Genomic DNA, 14408 nt, shown 5'->3' with positions numbered 1-14408 from the left:
GTAAAAAGACAAAAAAGGAAAAAAAAGTCATAGCAAACACCAATAAGCACACCCAGAAAAAGAAAGAAAAAAGAAAAACTGTATCTCCATATATTATATTTTGTCATTTGGTTACTTTTGACTCAGTTCTCCAGTCTGTTAATGTCACCTTGAATCCTCTTTCTGTCTTCTGAGGCATTAGCTACCCCTTCCAGTTTGCTGTCATCTGGAAATTTGATGAACATCCCTTCAATTATTTCTTTAATAAAGCAGCTGAACAACAATGGGTGCAGGACAGAACCCTACGGCACCCCACTTGTCATACTTTTTTTTTACTCTTCTCATGTGCTATCAGGGTTTCGATTTCAGAGAGATTCAACAGAACACACTTTAAAACCCTTTTCAGATCTTAGTGGTAAATACACAAAGATCTGACAAGCGCTTTGTGTGCCCAAGGATGTTGGGAATAGGACTTGCATGAGTGCCTTTGCTCTCATTTCTATTTTAACACCCTATGTGTGCAGGCGAATGCCTAAGCATGACTATAACCAACAAAAAAAATGTTTGTGGAGCCCCCACAGATAGAAAAGTTTCCCCACTGAAGACAGGCTCCTAACACTAGACAAGAATTAACTCACTCATTCCCACTGCCTATCTATCATGTGTTTAATTAACCCCATTTGGAACACTTGAAGCAGTGCTTAAGATGTCAATCTGATCGATCTACCTTTTCTAATTAGAAGGAGAGGGAAGAACAGACGGAAACATCACAGAAACTGGGCAGCTAGGATTGGAAGCATTGCTAATATTTGATACTACCACTAGATGTCACCGTTTTAACATACTCCAAAGTTTTATAAATAACAATATGTTTTGTTTTACCTTTGAAAACTTGCAGTAATCTTTTCTGTAGTTATGAAAGCAGTACTATTGTCAGCACATACAAATGAAAATTAGATCTATATAGTTTGATAATCATTTTTGAAATATGCAGCCCTCCTTTTTCACGTGCTGCTTATAAGAAATGCAACTCTAAGAAATGATGTTACAGGACAGGAGGGAGATAGAGACTGACACAGACAGTTCTGTAACCCAAAGTCCTCTGGTTACTCTGCACTAAGAAGAGATAATAGACATTCTGGAATTTTGAGCTGAGGGAATCTGTGTTTTTCATTGAAGAAAACAGAGGTTTTATCTATTGGGATGTGAGTACGGCAGCACTCACTTTTTGTAAGGCCCTGTAAGTTCATTCAAAAGGGATGGTAATGCGCAGTGCATTTCCCCCTTTTTTCTTTTTAAAGAGGTGCAAGACTCACCATGAACACCTCCCTTGTTCTCTGATAATGGCAATGGCACTGAAGTCAGCAGTACCTGAACTACTGCGGTCAAGCTCTCTCAGTCCAGGAACAGTAGCAGCTGTCACACCAGGCACAGCTCGTAAAGGACATTTCTAGCCACTGAGGCCACATCAGCCCTGTGCACAACCTATTCCTTGAAAACCTGGAAAGAGAACCGTCAGACAAGATGCACTCATTTATTCTAAGCACGGCTCTAAACTAAAGTTTCACATCTGCAACATCCTTCGTACTTCCCAACTCCATGTGAGCTTTGCAATTGGATATCATCAGCTAGTCCCTAGTGGAGTGCTAAAAAAAGAAAGCAAATTCCTGAAGGCTTTTATTTTCCACTGAGAGCAGACATCTCTGGGTGCTCATGACAGTATCCCATAATTGCCAACACGTGAGATTTCACTGACATGCAAGAGAGAGGCAGGGTATAAATAACTTTTTTTCTACCAAGAACACTTATTAATTATCCATGAGGAGAAATGTAGGTTGAGCATGTGCCTTGACTTCATAGGCTGTGACGTTCATTCAGCAGCCACAGTCCAACACGAGTGACAGGTGGCTCCACGTGCCTGCCTGAAATGTTCCTCCAGCAGAGGACATGTTGTGGATAAAAGTAATGCAAGAACCGGAAGGCAACCTTTAAATTTGTGAGTGGGAGGAGAGAAAATACAACCTTCCTTAACATGAAAGAAGCAAGGCCTTTCCCGGTAGCAAATTCATTCAGCTTTTATCCACATCTATTCAGAAGCAGAGTTTCTATTAATAGCATTTTGTGCTCTTCGGAGCACTAGAAGGCTGGGCTCTGCTTCACCCTGCATTAAATATCTGACAGATATTTTACCACACACATAGCACAGCGTGCATAGTGAAATAGATGCACATGGATTTGTCACCTGGCTTCAGTCTTCACCTATGATTCCTGCAGTTTCCTACACAGAAGTGTCTTCACTGCAGGAAATTAATCTTATGTGAAGTGGCACAGTAGAACACTGAAGAAACAATAAAATAATCTTGTAAGATTTAAGGATCCTCTTTCCATCTCTACGTGGCACTGAATTATGCCGTGATTTCTCACCCTACCTTGTTGCATGAATAGTGGAATTTATATCAATTATGGGCTGTTTGTTTGTTTCAATTGGCTACAAAGCTAAGTTGATATGAAGTCAGGGGTTTCTGGAGTTGGGGAGTGGGTGGGGCTGAGCCAGCCCAGGGTCCATTGTTTGCCAAATAAATCCCACTACCACCACATGATGGCATTAGGCAAGAATAACCTATTTCACAGGTACAGATAGGTAGCCGTGTTGGTCTGCCATAGTCAAAATAAAAAAATTCCTTCCAGTAGCACCTTAAAGACCAACTAAGTTGGTCTTTAAGGTGCTACTGGAAGGAATTTTTTTATTTTGACTATTTCACAGGGCTGTTGTAAGAAGAAAATGGGGAGAAGCATGTACTGTACACCACTTTGAGCTCCTTGGACGAAAGGCCGTATATGTATATATGTATATATGTATAAAATAATAATAATAATAATAATCTTAAATAAATATTGTTAATATTTTGCCAAAGTACTTAATACGTTTTAAACCAGCCATTCCATGCTAGAATCTCCCTCTAAAAATCCTTTGTTAAAAAATATGGCAGCTTTCAGGTCAGTTTTGGTGTGTACTGGGATGCTGAAATCATCTCACCATGCTTTCTTGATATTACCATTTACATTGTGAGATTTGTGTCTTACTCTTTTGACTTGTATCTTTTTATTGTTTAATGCAGGCTGGCAGGTGATAACATGTATCCCATCTGAAAGTGAATAAACAGTGTTGTAGCAGATATTACTAGATCCTGTAGCAGAGTTGTCTGGGTACATATGAGGACAGAGTTAGCATGTAGGCTTGTTGCTAGGTTTAGTCCCTGCGTTTGTTAGTCTGCTGTGTGACTGAGTGGCTGTTGCTTGTAAGTATTGTAAATTAGGAATATGTGTATAACCATGAGCTGTCCTAAATAAATAAATAAATAATCTATAGATCAGATCGAATCCAGCTACTGAGCTGGTAACCCGTGCCTCAGCAATGCCCCTTCAGACTGTGAAGGTTCACATGTTCCCCCACGAGAAACAGCATTGCCGCCTGATCTGCTATTTATTGCTATGTACGCAACACAAAGCACATTTGAAGCACATTCTTTACCTCAAAGCAGGGGTGCCAACTTGAACAAAACATTGGGGAGCCCAGGTAACCCTCACCATACATAATTGATCACATGATGCAGTGCATGCACACCATTTCAATGACAATGTCCATCAACTTTGGGGGGGGGGCCCAACCCCCTCAAATATTTTATTGGGAGAGTGGAGCTCCCTTGGCTCCTGGGAGTTGGCTCCCATGCCTCAAAGAATTTTGGACAATGTAGTTTGTTGCTGGGAATTGTAACTATGTGACAGGTGAACTAGAGTGCCCAGAATTCTTAAAGGGGGTGGGGAAGTGTCTTGAATGTAGTTTAAAGGTATAGTGTGTACATAGCCTATGAGGATCCCAGAACTTAGATTCAAGATACACACAAAGTACCTGATGAAGGGCCATCTGTAGATCAGAAAGGTTTGGGTTGGGGGGGGTTGTGTGTGTTGTTGTTGTTGTTTGCTTATTTCTGCATAAAGTTTTCTCTTTGCCCATCTGGACACTGGTGCCTGATCAAGTTAGGAAGTATATGCTCACAAAAGACACTTCTGTGGGCATATTCCTTGGTGGAAGAATAACCAGCCAATGGAGACAGTTGCTGTGTTTATAGTTCCTCCAATTATTCTGTTGTTATGGTTGTCCACATGAAGCTCTGTTAGAGAATATGTGCTAGCACTGAGCTAATTCAGGCGGAAGAGCTAGATTTAGTCTCCTCTACTCCAGTGTTTCCCAACCGGTGTTCCGCGGCACACTACTGTGCCGTGAGACATTGGCTGGTGTGCCGTGGGAGGGAGGCGGGCGAGGCGGGCGGTGAGAGGCGGCGGCGGCGAGGATCCGCGTCAAGCCGGGGGCGGCTCCGCGGTGGTGGTGCCGAGCGGCGGGGCAGCGCGTGCAAAAGGGAGGAGCGCGAGACAGCGGAGGAGGAGGAGGCCGGCATGTCCGGGCAGCAGCAGCAACAACAGCAGCAGCAACTCCCGGCGACGGCTCCTCAAGCCCCGCCGCCGCCCCCTCCTCCGCCCGCTATCGCCGCCACCACCACAACAGCCGCCGCCGCCTCAGTTGCCGCCGTCCCTCAGTCCCTCGCTCTGCTGCCTCCTCCCACCCCCAAAGCTTGGAGGTTCCCCGGCAAGGGGGAGGGGAAAAACTTTCACTTTCGTGCGTCCCTCCCGGCGTGACGCTGCGCGCTGACGTCACGGGGCGGGGCTTTAATGGTGGTGTGCCGCGAGATTTTTTTTCAGTAAACAGGTGTGCCGTTGCCCAAAAAAGTTTGGGAAACACTGCTCTACTCCACACCAGATTGTTTATTGGTATGAATACCAAACAGGGCTATGTGTGTATGTATCCCTTTTCCATAGATGCATACATCTGTACCAGGATGTGTCTCTTTGCAACATTCCTTTTGAGTTTTTCCCTTTCATTGGGCCAAAAAAATGTGGAAAATACAACATACAATTGTGATATAAATCAACACAATTCCACTGAAGAACCTCTCTTTAATTTAGCAAGACTGCAAAATCAGTACATGGCAGATCAAATTAGATCAATCACAAGAATCATGACTACTGGAATTTGGGAAAGGGCTAGTTTCCATGCCCTTAGCACAATTTCTAGCACTTATGGCCTCTAACTGTCACAGTTAATTCTCAAGTTTTGAACAACTAAACATTCATGCCATATTTTTTCTGGCTTTCATGGTCGGCATCTCCTGCTTCTTAAATAAATAAATAAAAATTATATATATCAACCTATTTGCAAACTTCTCTCAGTTGACCATCTGGCTAAGATTAGTAACAAGTTCAAAATCAAGTCACATGAGGCCTCACTTTCACACACAGTGCATCTCTCCAGAAAAAGGAAGACAAGCATAATAAACATCTTCTTGTTGGAAATGAGTACAGTCATGCTCCAACTGAATTCATTTTGCGTGATCTCCCCTGTCCATTGCCTTGAGAACACAAGGCAGTTTTAAGCATGATGATCTATCAGACTTCTCTTAGCTGAAAGGCTTTCCGGAGTACGGTACTTGTTGGGACCTGATCAAAAGTATACAAAAATAAACGGGGCATTTCTCATTGCCATTTATCAGATTTGGAGAATGTATATTTTGTAGCTTTCTTAGTGAAAATTTAGTGAGCTTCAAGTGAGTTGGAAAATATAACAGAGTAGGGAAATTTTTTGAGAATAATAATTACTATTAAGAATTTGTTCCAGAATATATTTCTCAGAAGTGCACTACATAGACTGGAGATCCTGTGGCCCTCCACATATTGTGGGTCTTCTCATCACCCCTGGCCATTGGCCATGCTGACTGGGGCTGAAGGTAGTTTGAGTCAAGCAACATGTGGATCCCCCAACCCCTCTAGCTATAATACTATTTTTTAATTAGCCAGACTTTTTCATCCACAGCTGTTTCCACATGTCATTTGTGAAGAACAAACAAGCCAGAGTGTCCTTCCCCTGACTTCTGAAGTTACAGCACAGCTAGAAGTTGGAGAAGAGTTATTTCTGGTAAGCTTTTTATTGTTAATGTTACATGCTGCCCCAGTCTCTAAGTGGTGAGAGATTCCAGAGGTTTCAAGTGCTTAGCCAGGGTTTGGTTTCCTTGGAATGAGGGAAAGTGGAGACTGTGGTGTCTTTAGACTATATGGTTTATTTAGACTTAGAGACAACCTAAACCTAAGGTGAAAGGGCTCACAGCATTAACACCCCAAATGGTATTGCTTCCCCATTAGTCACGGCTTTGGATCCCAGCATAAATCAAGCATGGTTCTGTCTCTCTAGTTTCTGCCTGGTTCTAGTTCAGCTCTCCCACAACACCAGCTATTGTTCTTTATCTACCAGCTAGCTGAAGAGGGGTGTAAGTCCCACTTGTTCGCAAAGAGAGTACCTTCACTTAATTGTGTCTCTTGCATCCCAAGCCATTCTTTTTGGATGCTGATCATGGTGCTTAGGCCAAAAGCCATTGCTCATAGTCCAACACACATGCAGACCTTGATACCTTTTTTGTGGCCCTCGACAACATTTTATGCTTCCCCTGCCCTCATGCCGCCTTCCAAGAACTGCGTAAGTGAGGCTCTGGGCTTTGGGAAGCATGCTTGAGGGCTCTGACAAGGTCCTAGTCCTCTTGCCTCCATCCAAAAGCCTACTTAGCGCTTTCCCAGCTTTGGGAAGGCAGCACAAGGACTGGGGGACACCAAATTTTGCTGAGGGCCACCAAAAAAAGCACCAAGGGCCGCATGTGCCCCTTTGACCACACACTGGACCACCCTGTGGTGCATCTTAGAGTGCATGCTATTAACATTACATATGCTGCTCACATCACAACAGTTTGCAACCTCCTGCTGGTTAATGCAATGCTGTATATACAAAATTGCTTGCAGGGCTCAATGCTTTGTGACTGACTACCTGATCCTGCCCTCTCATCTCAGACCAACAGAAATCTTATTAAATATTGCTATGAGTGTGGAATGTTTAATCGTTTTTTAAAAAATAATTGCTCCGCGCATCTCCTAATTACAAGTATTCTCTATTTTTGTTCAAGTCCTTTACAAAGATAATTGAAACCATATTGTTCCTCCAATTTCCTAAAAAAGGAAAGATATTCCCTTTTGCAACCCATGCTACATTTTATTAGGCATGACTAATGATGTATGTCGTTATTATTCAGGGTTCCAATTGTCTCATAATTCTCAGCTTTAACAACAAGAACAAAAATTGGCACACTTTTTTCGGTTGTTCTGCCAAACATAGATTTAAAGGGAGAATGATGTGATCACAAATAAATAAATAATATCCCATATATTATTGGCTTGCTGAAATGGAATAGGTCAGGTGTTCCATAACTATGTATGTTAGTCCGTGAGCTTTATTTGGGTTGTACTTGACATGTCTGTGGATTTGTGATTGAAAATGAAAGCTGGAAAATCCATCACAGCAAATATGTATTATGTTTAATTGTATTTGTATTGTTTATATCTTATATTTTATTGTATTACAATTTGAATTCAATGGAATTACAGCTGCTGTAACAGTCGGGCGGGGATCATTTCCATGGTTCATCAAGACCCTCAGCAATTTTCAAGTGATCTGTGGGGGAGTGGGAATTTGGGAACCACTGAAATAGAAGTGAAAAGGAATTAGGGGGTTACAAGGGTGGGAAAACCACACAGATAACGTGCATTGGGTGGAGACACCCCTGCCCCCTCTCTGGTGTGTACAACAGTGTGCAAACCTGAGATACATCGGGGAAAATGGCCTTGCTGCATTTTAAGCTGCTAATTCATAGCCTCCGTTCAGAACCAGCTCATTATTTCTGACCTTATCTCAGCATGCAGACATCCATTTAAAAAGTCCATCTGTTTCAGAGAGCTGTCTCCGAGTTTCTAATATTGGCACATGCAAGCTGATGGTGCTGTATGCCATGTTGCCCTTCAGAATTAGAGCTCCCAGTGCCATCCAAAGCTATTTTGAAATCCTTCCCAAAATAAATACAGAAGTCAATTCTAGATTTGGTCAAAGGTCTAGATCTGGGTCAGAGTGTGAGCTGCAAGCCCAAAAGTCTCCACTTCAAACCTTCCCTCAGCCATGAACTAAGTAGTCTTAGGCTCGTATCCTAAATGGGGAGTACTTCTGAGACCATTTCATAGGATTGCATTGATCTCTCTTAGCTTCAGTTTTGAAATTAGGAGAACATAATAATAATATACCTGCTGTGCTGCTCCTTCAAAAGCAATAGATAAATGCAATTGTTAAGAAAGCATCTGTGACTACATAGTCATGCACCACTCTCCAAATTGCATTAATTAGGAAAAGCAACTTGCAGCACTTGAGTCCCTCCTGTATATCCCGTAGGCTCTTGTTAGAATCCAGAGAATCCCAGCCTTCATTAAAAAATAAACAAACTTACATTCTCTATGTTGCAGAGCTGCAGTTGAGGGCCAGCTGGAACCTCATCAGGGTAACCTTTCTGGGAGACTCTGAGCATAAAGATAGTGAAGGGACTTGACAAGCTTTTGACAGATAGCAATGGATGGGGAAGGGTGGCCCAACAAAAGAGCTCCAGGATCTGATGCAAGGGGGAAATTTATTTCACTTTGCCAAAATGCCTAAGGCTGCAATCCTAGATCCACTTAGTAGAGAATAAGCCCCCTTGAAATTGAGTTATAAATTACTTCTGAGTAGACATATATAGGCGTGTACTGCGAGGCTCCTATGGGCCTGCGTAATTTAATAATGACTTCTTCGTAAGGGATGAGGAACAACTATAAATCTGCTGCTATGGCCCAGACAAGAAAAGACTTCTTTCTCATGCTCCAAGTATTCATGATGTTACAAAGCAAACAAGACAATTCTGAACAACACAGATTCTGATTTTTTAAAAGTTTGTAAAATCTGTTAACATTAGGCAAAATGATACTTTTCTCTAAATTCATGTTTTCATGGAAGGCCATCTTGTCAGTTGCCTAAAGGAAATGTTGGCATAACAACAATTTATCAATGTAGTGATGACATACACAGATCATGTATGGTTTTACTAGCTAAAACTACCTGTAGTTGCTCAGGAATTTTAAGAAAAGGGGGGGGGGGAATCAGTGTTTTTGAAATCAGTGTAACATTTCCATGTAATTTTAAAATGTTCAGTCTGCCATCTTGATTCAAAATTGTGTCCAATTGTAACCAAACAGACAAAAAACTTTCTCGATATCAGAAACCATAATGCACTTTGCTTATAGTGCCTTAAGTATATATAGGACAGACAAAAAGACAAATAAATTTCCAAAATATATAGTACATGAGGCTGAAAGCCTGAATGCACAAGGCTGATATGTTCCATAGGTTCACAAAATAGTTTTGTGGGTCTTGTTATAATGTTGATACGTTGTGCACAATTGTAATGATTTTTAACTGCATCGCTTTTCCTGCAAGTCTCACGTTGTCACTTCTGCATTTGTTTGTAGTATGGAGTTGATCACTGGTTCAAAGTTTCCAGGAAGCCAAATCACTGTGTCACTATCGCTTTTCTCCAGGGCTGGAACATCCAGTTCATCCATTTGTCTCTCTCCCAAGCCAAACTTACCCACACAGTAATATCATCCTTAACGGCTAATACTACAAGCTTGCAGAGTTCTCAAGTGAAATAAGTGAAACTATTTAAACAGGTCAAGAACCTGCAGTAGCAGCTACTCCCCCAGCACTCCTCCAGAGGTTATTCTGTTTGATGAGAATTTTTGTGCTCTGCTGGCTAAAAATTGCTTCTGATTGTTGAGGACTGTTTGGCTTATTTTATTTTCCACTATTTTGTTTTTACACCGGTCTTTATTATTTGCATTCCTCTCTTTAACTTTTTTATTGTTATAAGCTGCCACAAGAGCCAATAAAATAAAAGTAAAAATAAAAATGAACACTAAATATATTTGTATGAGTCTTTAAAAAAAGCTGTGTGTACAAAAGAGAGTGATGAGAGATCTGCAAATGTAAAGTTACATCCTTTTCCATACTCAGCAATGGGGAAGCCCTACTTCTGTACTAGGAATGCAATCCTGTACACACACTTGCTTAGGAATAAGCCCCACTGAACAAGCAGGATTACTTCTGGGTAAACAAGGACAAGACCTGTTGTAGGTAACCAGCTATCTAGAGCCGCAATCCAAAGGAAAGCTAGTCATCCTTAAGCCATGACCAGTGGTACAGTTAGGTAACGTCAGACTCTAGACTGAATTGGTATTACAATGGGGCAGGGATTCTCTTTATATGGTGATGTGTATTGCTTGCATTTGGGCAATCTCTTGGTCATTCTGCTGAGTGGGGCCCGTAGACTTCTGCTCCAAAGTTCTAGTCTGGTTTTGTAATGGTTTTATGTTACGCCTATAAGGAAGAACAGAACTTTAAATTACATAATTTCAATATATTTGTGCTTGTCAAGCAGCTGCTCAGATCTTTGTCAATGGCATACAACCTTTGGCAATCCTCACAGAACTCTAGCCCAATGGTTGCCATTTATTTGATCTGAACTGATTTTATAATGAAATGATTTTAGAATGTTGTATTATTTTACTGTTGTTATCTGCTCTGAGCCCGGCTTCGGCTGGGAAGGGCAGGATATACCGTAAATAAAAATTTTATTACGGTATTTATTATTATTGTGGTACACAGCAGCAGTAAATGCAGTGTCCCTTATTAAACTGCTTTTAAATTGTTGCTGGGCTGCACCAGGAATGTCTGAGGATCCATCGGATGCCGGGCTTCACAACTGTAATTTTGCTGCCTGATATTGTGTGAGAATCAAAGTTCTGTTCTCTCTCAGGACTGGAGAAACAATTATATGTCATCTGGAGTTCATTATTTGAACTGTGTGTGACAGGGCAGCATGGAATAAGTTCTATTTTCACATCAAACAATGTTTTGGGAAGTTTTAGCCAGTACTTCTCATTTGAATTTGTGAAAGTGAGAAGGCAGATTCACACATCTCTACAGCATTCAGATGTGCAAGTCTCCTGCAGAGTTGTGTACTTGGAAAAATGTAACCTGCAAAAAGGTAGCACACCAATGGTAAACCTGTTGTTTTAGAAGTCAATTTTGTACAGAATCAGATTTCTGCATAACCAGTTCATCTAAAATTGGCTGCTTATGGGGTTGCATCCCATAATCAGTGCCATTTAAGCCCATGTTTAAATCTTCTATTGAAATCAGTGGGATTTGTAGCTCAGTCCTGTGCATATTTACTAAGAAGTAAACCCCACTGTGTTCAAGGCAGGAAAGTGTACATAGGACATCAGATATATGGTACAATCCCACATGCAAGATCTCCCAGCCAGTATTGCAAGAGGTGAGATATGTTTTCACTGGGAATATGGGAACAAATGCTTTTATGCTCACGTGCCCCCATAATGGACTATCCCCTTTTCAATAACAGATGGATACGATTAAAGGGGGTAAAGTTCCCACATGGACATCTTAAAGCAACAACTTCCTAACCATGGCTGTGCCCACTTTGCAGACTGTGCTGCATAACCTTGCTTGTTGCTGCCACCTGATTTTATGTCTTTCTTCAGTTGTGGGGATGTTTTACCCATTAAGAGATTTGAATGAGTGATCTCCTGAGTGTTTCTGTTTAATCACAGTACCACAGGACACCATTGGTGGCAACACAACATACGTGTTTCCGGTTCATATTGTGTGTGCTAGCTCATTACATATCCATGTGGTGTTTGGACAACATCACTGGCATGGTACATGGTGGTGAGCAATGGCGTTTTCATTTTGTCATTTTCCCATATTCCCACTGTATTTTGTATTCTCTGAGTTGTGGGTTTTCCCCTCCCACTTTTCTAGGTTGAAAGTCTATTGGATATGGTGGTTGTCCTAACTGGACAGCTGTGGCATATCTCTGGAACTGCTGTGAGCATAGAATTGCTCGTGTAATTATGGCTGAACTGACTTCATAGTATATTAATTGTCCTGCAGAGTAAATACTGCAAAATACAACAGCCATGGAATATTTGCCATGCATTAACTGAAAGCTAAAAAGAAATTCTAATGTTCTCTTAGCAACAATGTTGGATATAGTGGTACTCATCACGATTTGTGTAAAGATACTGCTATAGGCAATCCCAATTTCTACCCTGGAGGTTAACAGGGGGCATTATGTCACCATAGGAAAAAAGGTGTCCTTTGAAACTAAGGTTTCTGAACAATGGTTTTCAGGAAGGAGAAAAGAGGGGCCTGAACTCCATGCACTGGCTGGGTGAGGCTACACACAGAGACCTGGGAGCAGGGCTGGCTACTGTTTTGGACCCAAGCTTGCCAGTGCTAAGAGAAGCAATGAGAGACACTCTTGGAGTATAATGTTCTTCAGTCTCTCCATCAAGCTGCAAATATGTGTATAATAAACCATATTTCATAAAGACACCAGCTTCCACTGTGCCTCATTCCAAAGGAACACAAACCTTGGTTCACTGCCAAGACCCCTGGAATCTCACTGCTGCTCAACAGAGATTGAGGTGGCCAGTAACAACACATTTCCAGAGTCTGCTTGATAAACTTGGATTTATTTTTCTTTTCTTTTTTTGCTTTATAATATAAAATTTATATCAACCTTGACAAAACAGGCAATTGCAGCAGCTAATTAAAAAAACACAAGCAGATGGAATCTGCAGAGTTATTTGAAAACAGGGATAAATCTGCAGCATTACAAAACGAGTTTTGTATTAAATCAAGCTGATTTACCAATGATTAGAAAACAAGAGTTTGATTTTAAAATTTTATAATGTACCAAACCGTCTAGTAAGGTAAATGACCCCTGGATGCTTAAGTCCAGTCAAAGGTGACTATGGGGTGCTGCACTCATCTCACTTCAGGCCGAGGGAGCTGGCATTTGTCCACAGGTAGCTTTCTGGGTCATGTGGCCAGCACTTCTGGCACAATGGAAATGCTATTTGCCTTCCTGCTGCAGCAGTACCTATTTATGTACTTGCACTGGTGTGCTTTCAAACTGCTAGGTTGGCAGAAGCTGGGACAAAGCAACGGGAGCTCACCCCATCGCATGGATTTGAACTGCCGACCTTCTGATCAGGAAGCCCAAGAGGCTCAGTGGTTTAGACCACAGCGCCACCCGTGTCCCTTAAAAACCATCTAGTATGCAAATGCAAGCAGATTAGTGAATAACTTGTTCCAGAGTTTTGCAGTTGCTACTGCACATATGGTAGTGATTGTTTTAAGAACAAAGACACATAACTAAGTCACAGAGCTCAGTACAAAAAAGCATTTTCATGGTTGTGACTTGGAAGTCTTCTGCTCAAATCCCATTTGATCTGCAAATTAATTTAAACACTTTGGTTAAAAGCTCCCTGCCTTCCTAATATCACATTTCTGAGGGCTCAAATATCTTCCTGTTTTAAAATTCCTCTTCTCCTTCCATCTGAAGTAAAGCATAATGCCACAATTGGCTGTATATATGTTACATCAGGAATGATAAAGCCTGTGGGAATACCTAACAGTATTAAGGTTAAATTACACAAAATGCAGGAGCTCCATGAGTGGGTCTCCTGATGTTTTCGTCTTTCCCAAGTATCATTAGAGCAGTAACACCGGAGGAAGGTTTAACCCTTCTCCTCATAATAGATTTCCCCCATCTAAAGTGTTCTCTCTGGTTCTGTTAGGTCCACAGCAAGTGCTGTGGCACATGGCTAATAATACTTTAAACTTCCTTCCACTCAGCTACACAACCGAGTTGCTGTCCTGTGGTTGCTTAAATGGACAAAAGAAAATATTGGCCCATAGTTTTTCTATTAGATTATAAACATGGAAAAACAACAGGAGCACAATGGCTGCTTGATCACTAGTTGTGGGCCGCAAGACATACTTGTGACCCCTTTAGTTAGAGTACATTTTCTTTCTGACCAGTGCTTTGTTGTGTGATATTGTAAAATCTATGGGTGCTCAAGATCCAAAAGGTGGTGCCATAGGAGCCAGCTCCTAGGGGCTAAGTTCCCTTTGCGCCTCCCCATAAAATATTTGAGGGAGCCAGGCCCTCCCAAAGTTAGTGGGCATTGCCATTCAAATGGTGGGTGGGTGCTGTGTCATGTGACTGATTATGTGGGGCAGGGTTTACCTGTCCCCCACCCCCATTATTTTATTCAAGTTGGCACCACTGGGTAGTGTTGCCCAAATGGAAAACACTTTTGCTAATGCATGGAGGTTGCTGATTTCCCATGCCTCTTCCAATCATGCCTCTTCCAATCATGCCCTGTGTCACTCTATTGCATAGAGCCCTTCAACTCTCAGGAGATTTGGAGAGGGCACACAGGGGTCTTCAGCAGGCAGGGAAGCCAAGCCAAGCCACCCCACCCCCATTAATAATTCTGTTCTGTTCATGGGAACAAAAATTGGGATCCAAGCCATAGTCTTCATT

Source organism: Podarcis liolepis (assembly GCF_965112155.1).
Source record: "Podarcis liolepis genome assembly, chromosome: 8".
NCBI classification, from domain to species: Eukaryota; Metazoa; Chordata; class Lepidosauria; order Squamata; family Lacertidae; genus Podarcis; species Podarcis liolepis.
The sequence above is the reverse complement of the archived record's forward strand: the minus strand, read 5'-3'. Positions refer to the sequence as shown.